This window comes from Anolis carolinensis, chromosome 1 (assembly GCF_035594765.1).
Source record: "Anolis carolinensis isolate JA03-04 chromosome 1, rAnoCar3.1.pri, whole genome shotgun sequence".
Taxonomy (NCBI): Eukaryota; Metazoa; Chordata; class Lepidosauria; order Squamata; family Dactyloidae; genus Anolis; species Anolis carolinensis.
The window spans coordinates 8,032,801-8,043,074 of record NC_085841.1 but is presented as its reverse complement, the minus strand read 5'-3'; the positions used below and the strand labels follow the sequence as shown (position 1 = coordinate 8,043,074).

Here is a 10,274-nt window from a genome sequence, read left to right as displayed (position 1 = left end):
GTCCTTCTGCATTAGCTTAGCCCATAAGATAGCATAGCATGACCCACTGAATCTTTCATCTTTCAGATATCAAGTGGCGTCCTGCCTGGAAAAGTCCATGTCAGTCACTTCATATTTGGGTTTGTTTTGTTCTAAAGTACACATTTCTGAACCAGTTTTGCCAGACTTGGAATTTCATAAAATCATTTAATTTTTGTGTTAGAAGGGACTCAAGAGCTATCTAATCCAACCTCCTGTCTTTCATGAATGGAGACACTCCTGAAGGATACACAATCAACATCTGTTTAAAGACTGCCAAAGAGGGAAGATCCACCACACTCCAGTTGCAATTTATTTCACTATTGAGCAGCTCTTACAATAAAAATGTTCTTCCTAATGTTTAGGTGGATATCTACTCCACAAATAGCACTGAGTGACTGGGTGAATTATTTTTTGTCTTTGTCAAATTAGGTGACAACTCACCTAATTTTTTCAATCTTTTTCAATCTTTTTTCATATAATTTTAAATATTCTTTCCATCCACAATCTTCTCTTATAGACCAAAAAATCCCTGCTTTGCTATAGGAAGCAAAAACTGAAGTTTTTCTTTTTGTTATAGAAATAATTCATCTGACACCAACAAGGAAACATGAGCTCAATATATTAGCAGACAAGCTTTGCTTGTTCTTAAGATAACATTAGAAGGATTAATTTGCTAACTTCTTTCTGGTAAGTTCCAGGGAGTTTCCCCAGCAATTTCCTTATACACATTGCCCAAGTCTAGACCTAGCTATTGTAAGATACATACTTGACACCTGTCTAAATAAAATAACACTTCTCTGTTTCACCTGCCACAGAAGAAGAAAATTGACTCTACTCCTTCAGCTATACACTCTATAATAGGGTTTTCAGTGGAAAGAATTGTCTTTTGTTGGTGAGTCTAGTTGTTTTTATGTTATAGTCAAATTAAGTGAATTGCCTGGCTTTGCTTAAACAGATCCTCTGCTACAGCAAGGGTGCATATTTTGCATTAACATCTCAGCATGTAGTAATCAGGAGTTTAAACTTCCCTTGCCCATATGTTTATTCTAGAAATCATATACTTCATGGGGACATTTGAAGAAATCTTAGGAGAGGGACTTGATGTATGTTTTAACTCTCTCTGAGTGGTTTTACTTGTGCTTTGATGTAAATTATAAGTTGCTTTTGGTCCTGGTCTTGGGAAAATGGTAGAAAGCATTAGAAGGCATTAATAAGAGGACTGACTGATGGCTTTTTCCCACCCTCCAGTGATATTTGCTCAAATTGCTTCTTTCTCCTCCATTGAAGGGGAAATAGGGAAACAATTCTTCTAGCTTTAGAGGCTGTACTCACAGCAACCCAAAACATAAGTGATATAACCGCCAACCAACAACAAAAAACTTACAATATGGTATATATGGTAAGAAAATTTTGCATGGATGAGCACATGATTTTGTAAAATACTATAATTGAATTCTTCTGTCCTCCTTAGATACGATGAATGTGCATATTTGGAAAAATAATCACCTTTTTCATTTGTTTCTTTTTAAAAGGCATCAGCAATTATTACCAATATCATAAGGTTTAGATACCAGATCTCATCTGATCATGGAAGCTAAGCAAGGACAACCGCAGTTAGTACTTGGATGGGAGTCAGTGGCAAACTTCACTAGAGAGTCTTCATAAGACAGCAGCCACACATACACACAAGAAAGCTTTCTGATTATAGAATCATATTGCTGCTAGTATGTATCTGACTTATAAAGACTCCAAGATTAAGTTACCATAGAGTTTTCTTACAAAAATTTGTCCAGAGGAGATTTTCCTTTGTTTTCCTCTAAACTTAACAATGTGACTTGCCCCAAAGAAATAATAATTAGCATTTCCTTGTTCCAAAAGTGAAACATTTCATGATGATGGAAAAAATGCATGCTGATTTGCTATTATTCATATTCTATATTTCAATTTAAAGCAACATTGTTTTCATTAAGAAGAACATTTGCGAATATTTGTTCCATCTCTCGAAGGAGTAGATCAGATTATTATACATTTCAACATCCTGATGCAGAATTAAAATGATTTTAATTGATATTAGTCTTGTGCGTTTGTATAAAATTGTTATTTGTTTCTGTTTGTTTAATTCATAAGGCCCCGTTTTCATTTTCGAGCACCTCTCCTGAAAACAGGCACATTTCTGAATGAGCTTCTTCAACCTTAGTCCAAAAGTAACCTGAATATTTCCAACCCATTGGTGGCAATGGGCGGGCATGCTCCCCTTCCCTCCATTTTAGGGCTAGAGTGGGGAAACTAGCCAGCTCCACCACCATTTCTCCCTGCTGTTTCCCCCTTCAATCAGGAAACCTACCTTGTGTCTCTTCCTTGGAGCTAGGGGTGGACCCATAGTAGGATCCTTGGTCCGGGGTTGTAACGTGTCACATTTGCTGGCAGCTTGCTGAGGCTTTCCCTCCATTATGTTTGCTAAGGAGTGTGTGTGTGGCATGCAGGCCCAAAGCGCCCGAGACTTGCCCTCCATTGTGTTTGCCAAGGAGAGTGTATGTGTGGCATACAGGCCCAAAGTGCCAGCGCCTGCCAAGGCCTGCAGCTGAACACTTAGTGCAGAGTGCTGAGTAAGAGGCACTTGGTGCTCAGCTGCAGGCCCTGGCAGGTGCTGGCACTTTGGGCCTGCATGCCCCATGCATACTCTCTCCTTGGAAAAAGAGTGTGTGTAGTGTGCAGGCCCAAAGTGCAAGTGCCTGCCAGAGCCTGTCGCCGAGCACCAAAACTCAGGTGACCAAATGGTTACCATTCTCATTTTCCTTTCGTTTCACTGATATTTTCATACTGGAGGGGGTGTACTGTTTCGTGCCATCTGAAAGAAAAAAAAAGAGTACAGAAACATGAATTAAACAGCTGAAACGGTTACTGGGCCCATGACTAATAGATATACTTGTATTTCCTACAGAGAAAATATATCCATCTGTTCATCAGTAATGAGAAGCCATCATCTTCTCTTGACTGCTTTCTTCATAACACTCTTGGTGACACCAGGTATAATAAATAAATAAATAAATGAGATATAAGCACTATGCAAAAGGGTGTGCAAAAAGTTGAATTGACTTTTGGACTTCTTGTGCAGCGTAGTTTTGTTGTTTAACTAGTAGGCATCATTTAGCAATATGTTGTGGCCCACTAAAAATAGAAACACAAAACAGAGAATCTTTTTTTTAAAAAAATGTACTCTTTATTATGATTTTTGCATACATTAATTTAAATGAAACTTAGTGAAGTAAATTAGATAGTAACGGTAAAGAAGAAAAAGTGAAGGGAAGGAAGGATAGAAGAGAAAAGAGAGGGGAAAAGGAAAAAATAAAAAATAAAAATAGAAAGTTGTTAAATAAAAGATTAAAAAATTGAGTTGTGTGAGAATCTTTTGACAGATCAGGCTCTGTTGGATCAAAAGCTTTCCACCGATTTGCTATTTCTTACCAGTTTTAAGAACACATATAGCATAATTGCCTGGGCTGGGTAGAAACAGTTTTGCCAGGATGTGTAAATTACTCATCATTTCTTTAAGTGCTAACAGAATCAATGTCTTGGGATTAATCGGGGTGGGGTAGTTGAGTGCTGAGACCAAAACATCTGGGGACCCACAGGTTGAGAAACACGGGTATAGAAGAAACAATCATAGCATCCACACTGTAGAATGAATGCAGTTTGGGAGTTGTAGATTGTGTATTTGTGCGTATGTGGGAAGGGGTACAAATAACGCATGAAATTTAGTTTAAAATAATAATGTATGTAGTGAACAATATAGCCTTTTACCTTGTGCAGGATTATCTCCTGATACTCCCCATGATGTATCCAGCTGTGAGATTAATGGAGGTTTCTGTTATCATGTTGCCAAGTGTCCCTCGTGCTTTGGTGAATATGGGAGCTGCGACTTTGGTGTGACGTGCTGCTTTAGGTAAGCCACCCTTCTTCAGGATAGACATCATACCGTGGCCTAAAGGCAGAGTATGTAGCAAAGATTCTGAAGGTGAACCAGATGCAGAACTGATCAGAAGTTGGATGGAAAAGAAAGTGTGGAAATGTTTTCAGCTCCACTTTCTCCAGTGAACATTGTGCAGCTTAAATTCTTTCCTTCCTGAATATGAGTAAAATTTATTAAATGTAATTTTAATTATATTTATTATATTTAACTGTATTTTAACCTAAATCCACACAGTAGTATTTAATTGGTTTTAAAAAAAAAGATTGTATTGCTTTGTTTAAAAATGCATTTGGATTGTGTGGTTGTTATCTGCCTTGAATTCCCACGAGGAGAGAAGCAGAGTATAAATAAGGCAAGCAAATAAATAAAAATGTTTAAAATTGTAGAGATGTAAAATATGTGGAGTCTGTTTCTCCCTCTCATGCACACATACAAAATAGAATCCTTTATACAGCTATATAAGCATGCAGGAATACAATGATTAGGAACAGATTTAAGACTAGAATTGGGATTGGGGTTAGGGTTAGAGCTGGGTTAGAGTTGCTTTATAGTTAGGGATGAGTTTAGGGTTGTGGTTAAGATGCAAACATGGACATTTCAAGTAAAGACTTTCTGTGATGTAAATAGCTGCATCAATGAAAACTGTCGTGGCAGTTTAATAATCTGCTTGTTCAAAATTTCAAATTTATCTAGAGAGAGCTGGCGTCCTGAATGTGAAGGAGCAACAACACCTAGTGACACGTGGACTTCACCACCTTCAGCAACCGATGCTCCCCAGAAATCTATCTGTAATTCTGATTGATAGAATCACCTGCCTATTTGGGTTGTGCCCCATACCGACAGGTGAAATTGTCTGCATGAGAAGAAGACCAATAGTTATATCTTGATTCTTCTGTTATTTCTCATCCTTGGCCTAATCTCCTCCTCCATTGTGATGCTAGCAAACATCTTCAATCTTCAATTTAGAAAAAGAATCTAAGCTGGAGACAGTTTGCTGGCATTTCTCCCCACATGGACTCAGCCTTGTACCCACCTCTACAGCAAAACTATTAACTACTGACATACTTTCAAGGTTCCCACATTTTTTTTTGTTTAAGCAGATTGGTCTATGTTTCATTTTGGAACCCTACTGCTTTCCCCCTTGAAAATGCATATAGTTTATAGTTAACAAGTGTTTACTTCCTTAATGGTTCAGGGAGCCTCGGCCAGAGGCTAATGTTTAGCGTTTTGAGTAGCTCAATTAAAGGCTTTAACATGATTAATATACTAGCTCAATCAAATAAGAGATGTCTATAGAAGTCAAGAGAAGTTAGCTTTATGATTGAACTTATCTACAGACTGAGATCGGTGCTGTATGATTGACAATTGGGACATCTTTCGCTGTCAGTCCTGGAATTCTGGGCAGCTGATTGAGAGACTTGCTAAGTTTGTATGCTCTTTTTGGTGCTTTGCTTGTTTTTCAATAAAATTTTCTATTGTCTTGGAATCCAAAAAGAACTCTTTGCCCTTGGGAAACGGGGAATAAAGGAGAAAGTCTTTGTTAATTTCTAGATTCCATTTGCTTTTGTTCTGTATGTTTTTTATGTAAAGCCAACTTGAGTCCCCTTCAGGGTAAAGAAGGGTGGGATAGAAATATTGTAAATAAATAAATAAATTTAATTAGGATTTTAAAGTTGCAAGAAATGTTGCAGAAATGGAGATCAGCATGGGACGAAGGGTCGTGCAATTTATTCCTGAGCCAGTATCTGACTGGATGGATTTTGGGAGCAGTCCATATGTATCAATTCTAATGTATTATTTGTTGTATTGTTGTAAAAATATATATGCTGAGACTTTAATGTTTATTGGTTTTGTAATATTCAATAATAGTGGGTGCGTGGAACTCAAAAAGAGGTTTGTCTGGAACAACTGTACAAGCGAACAGAGTGTTACTAAACTGGCGTGTGTGAAATACTCTTGCCCTGTGGTGGTTGGTTGCTCATAGTCTTCTCGTGATGACTGTGAACCTAAACACAAGTAACTCATTCATATCCTGCAAATTTATTCTGAAGTGCTTATAGGTGCTAAATTGGAGTGATCCATCTTCTTCATGACTTGGTAACTGTTGCTGAAATACCTGGTATCAACAATTAACTGGTTCTCTGCAAAAGGATAAGAAAGGCCAAATTTAAATTATGTCAGCAGATTCATAATAAAAGCTCTTCTTCACATGTTATGTGGGACACAGTTTTTGAAACTCAGTACAAGGAGATGATGATAATGATTTATTTATTTATTTATTATTCAAACTTATATGCCGCCACTCCCCTAAGGCTCGGGGCAGCTTACAAGAACAGGCTAAAATCTAACAATTTAAAAACATCTTTAAAACATCTTTTAAAAACATCAATAACAGAAATCAAGGTGTATCTTACAAGCCCTGATGATGATAATAATAATCTTTATTTTTATATCCCATCTCCATCACCCCGGAGGGACTCGGGGTGGCTTAGTTGGGGAACACACCCAATCCAACAACAATTAAAACTAACCATAAATTAAAACATAACTCAATAAAATCAATAACATTACAAAAGACATTTACAAAAGGTGTTTGTAAATTAAAATAGCATTTCAGAAAGAAAGTTCAATTATGCTCTGATACTTATTTGAATGTCTGTTGCTTTAACGACTAAATACAACATCACGTTTTAAAGGAAATATAGCTCCAATTGCCTACTGTCATGATGAGTGGAACATTTGCTATTTCTATGTGAAAGAGATCACATGTTTTCCATGTGCAATGGATCTAGAAATCTTAGTCGACCACAAGCTGAACATGTCAACAGTGCAATATGGTTGCTAAAAAGCCAATGAGCTTCCTGATTGCATCGATAGGAGTATAGATTCTTTATCAAAGCTTTCCAAACATTTCATGTTGGTGACACACTTTTAAGACATGCATCATTTCACCATATAATGATTCAGTTTTACTAGCAAATTGGAGTTTAAATGAATGCCTTATAAGAGACATGAACACATACATAAATTGCAGTAATGAAATGTATGGGGAAAAGGAATGCCTCATGAGAACTTTATATATAATTGCTTATTTCACATACACTCAGAGGTTTCATGTTATGTTCATGTGACACACCTACACACTGGAGCCAACATAGTAATATATTGCGACGCAAAGCTTTGGAAGCTCTGTTCTCAATAAAAGAAGGTAATACTATAATAATAATAATAATAATAAAACTTTATTTATAACCCGCCACCATCTCCCCGATGGGGACTCGGGGCGGCTTACATGGGGCCATGCCCAGACACCATACAATATAACAAAATAAAACAATATATCATAACACAATATAATAGTACAAAAATAATCATATACATTACAACACAAATCAGAGCAGACAGGGCGGGCCACATGAACATTTAATTAAAAACTCGGGAGAGAGAGGCATATAAATAAAGAGAACAGGGGTATAAGATGGAACAGTCCAAACAGTCCAAAGGATAAAATCCAAGGGGAGTAATCAAAAAGGTATATAACATTTACTCCCCGAAGGCACATCGAAAAAGCCATGTTTTTAGATCTTTCTTAAAAGCCAATAAGGTGGGGGCTTGCCTGATCTCAGGGGGCAATGAATTCCACAGTCGGGGGGCCACAGCAGAAAAGGCCCTCTCTCTCGTTCCCACTAGACGGGCCTGGGATAAAGGCAGTGGCGAAAGAAGGGCCTCCCCGGATGAGCGGAGGGATCGAACAGGTTTATAATAGGAGATACGGTCACGAAGGTAGGTGGGTCCCAAACCGTTTAGGGCCTTATAAATGATGGTGTTCACCTTGAATTGGGACCGGAAGGTGAACGGCAGCCAGTGGAGCTCTTTGAACAGGGGAGTAGATCTCTCCCTGTAGCTCGCCCCTGTAATTAATCTGGCCGCCGAGCGCTGAACCAATTGTAGTTTCCGGGCCGTCTTCAAGGGAAGCCCCACGTAGAGCGCATTACAGTAGTCCAGCCTAGAGGTAACTAAGGCATGCACCACCGTGGTCAAGTCAGACTTCACGAGGTATGGTCGCAGTTGGCGCACAAGTTTGAGTTGTGCGAAGGCCCTCCCGGCCACCGCCGACACCTGAGCCTCAAGCGTCAGCGCTGAGTCCAGGAGGACCCCCAAACTGCGGACCTGTGATTTCAGGGGGAGTGCAACCCCGTCCAGGACAGGTTGCCACCCAATACCCCGATCCGACGCGCGACTGACCAGGAGGGCCTCTGTCTTGTCAGGATTGATCCTCAGCTTGTTCCTCCTCGTCCAGTCCGCCACAGCGGCCAGGCACTGGTTCAGCATCCGAGGGGCTTCCTTGGATTCAGATGGAAAGGAGTAGTGGATTTGCGTGTCATCTGCGTAGAGATGGCAACGCCCTCCAAAACTCCGGATGACCTCTCCCAGCGGTTTCATGTAGATGTTGAATAGCATGGGGGATAGAATAGACCCCTGCGGGACCCCACAGGTCAATGGCCAGGGGCCCGAGCAGGAGTCCCCCAGCTTCACCATCTGGGAACGACCCCCCAAGAAGGACCGGAGCCACTGCAGCACAGTGCCACCAAGCCCCATCCCAGAGAGCCTCCCCAGAAGGATACCATGGTCGATGGTATCGAAAGCCGCTGAGATATCCAAGAGAACCAGCAGGGTCACACTCCCCCTGTCCAGCTCTCTGCGGAGGTCATCCACCAAGGCGACCAACGCCGTCTCGGTACTGTGCCCAGGCCTGAAGCCAGACTGCGAGCAGTCCAGAAAATCAGTGTCATCGAGAAACTCCTGGAGCTGCTTGGCAACCACCCGCTCCAGCACCTTGCCCAAAAATGGGAGGTTGGAGATTGGTCTGTAGTTGTTACAAATAGATGGATCAAGCGAAGGCTTTTTTAATAGTGGTTTTACTACCGCCTGCTTAAAGCAGGATGGAACTGACCCCTGAACCAAAGAGGCATTTATTATGGTCACAAACCAATCCAACAACCCATCTTTGGCCAGCTTGACCAACCAGGAGGGGCAAGGATCCAGAGCGCAGGTGGTCGCCCTCACAGACCCGAGAATCCCCTCCACATCATCAGGAAGAACAAGCCGGAAAGAATCCCATAAGATCGAACAGACAGGTACCTCGGTTACCTCCTCTTGAACTACAATTAAACTGGAGTCTAGCTCAAGGCGTATCTGAGCAACTTTGCCTGCAAAATGGTGAGCGAAATCGCTGCACCTAGTTGCCGAGTCATCGGGAAGCCCCTGTGCCTCAGGAGGCCGTAGGAGCTCCCCAACAACTCGGAACAACTCCGATGGCCTATTGGCCGCAGACGCTATGCGGGCAGTCGTGAAAGCTTTCCTGGCTGCTCGCAAAGCCACGGAGTAAGCCCTAATAGCGGCTTTAGCCCGTGCTTGGTCAGACACATCCCGAGATTTCCTCCAGATGCACTCTAGTCCCCTCCGCGCACGCTTCATCACAGCCAGCTCCTCAGTGAACCAAGGAGTCGACGTGGCTCTACGTAGCGAGAGGGGACGTTCGGGAGCGATCGTGTCCAGTGCCCTTGCCAACTCCCTGTTATAGCGATCAGCCAGGGCATCGACAGGATCGCCAGTCTCCAAGACAGGAAGATCCCCAAGAGACCTCAGAAGTCCATCCGGATCCATCAGTCTCCTGGGGCGGACCATCTTAATGGGTCCACCACCCCTGCGGAGGTTAGAAGAAACGGCGATACTTAAACAGATCAGATGATGGTCAGACCATGACAATGGAAGAATATTTTGCTCTTCCACTCTGACTGTCCCACCGTCCACAACAAAAACAAGGTCCAAGGTGTGTCCTGCCTGATGTGTGGGCCCAGATATAATTTGAGACAGCCCCATGGTTGTCATGGCAGCCATGAAATCCTGAGCTGCTCCTGTCAATGTGGTCTCAGCATGAATGTTAAAGTCTCCCAACACTATCAGTTGTTGGGAGACAAGAGCCGCATTGGAGACCACTTCTGCTAGCTCAGACAGAGAGACTGCTGGGTCACGGGGTGGACGGTACACCAGCAGAATCCCCAAGCTGTCTCGGGCTCCCACCCTCAGGAAAACACACTCGAACCTCGGAGATTGCGGAACGGCGCATCTGATCAGGGCGATGGACTGCCTAAAGATCACCGCAGCTCCTCCTCCCCGCCCCCCAACCCTGGCCTGTTGATGCACCGCGAAACCTGGAGGACACAGCTGGGTGAGATTCACACCTCCCAGCTCATCCAGCCACGTCTCGGTGATGCATGCC

At 42.0% G+C, this 10,274-nt stretch overlaps 1 long non-coding RNA gene across 1 annotated transcript; it reads left to right on the top strand.

Annotated features, from left to right (window-relative positions):
* The first annotated feature begins 766 nt into the window (after positions 1-766).
* On the top strand, positions 767-5,829 carry LOC103280086 (uncharacterized). Its single transcript, XR_507152.3, has 4 exons — positions 767-913; positions 2,963-3,048; positions 3,832-3,964; positions 4,685-5,829. It is a non-coding gene; the product is annotated as an uncharacterized LOC103280086 (long non-coding RNA).
* The last annotated feature ends 4,445 nt before the right edge of the window (positions 5,830-10,274 follow it).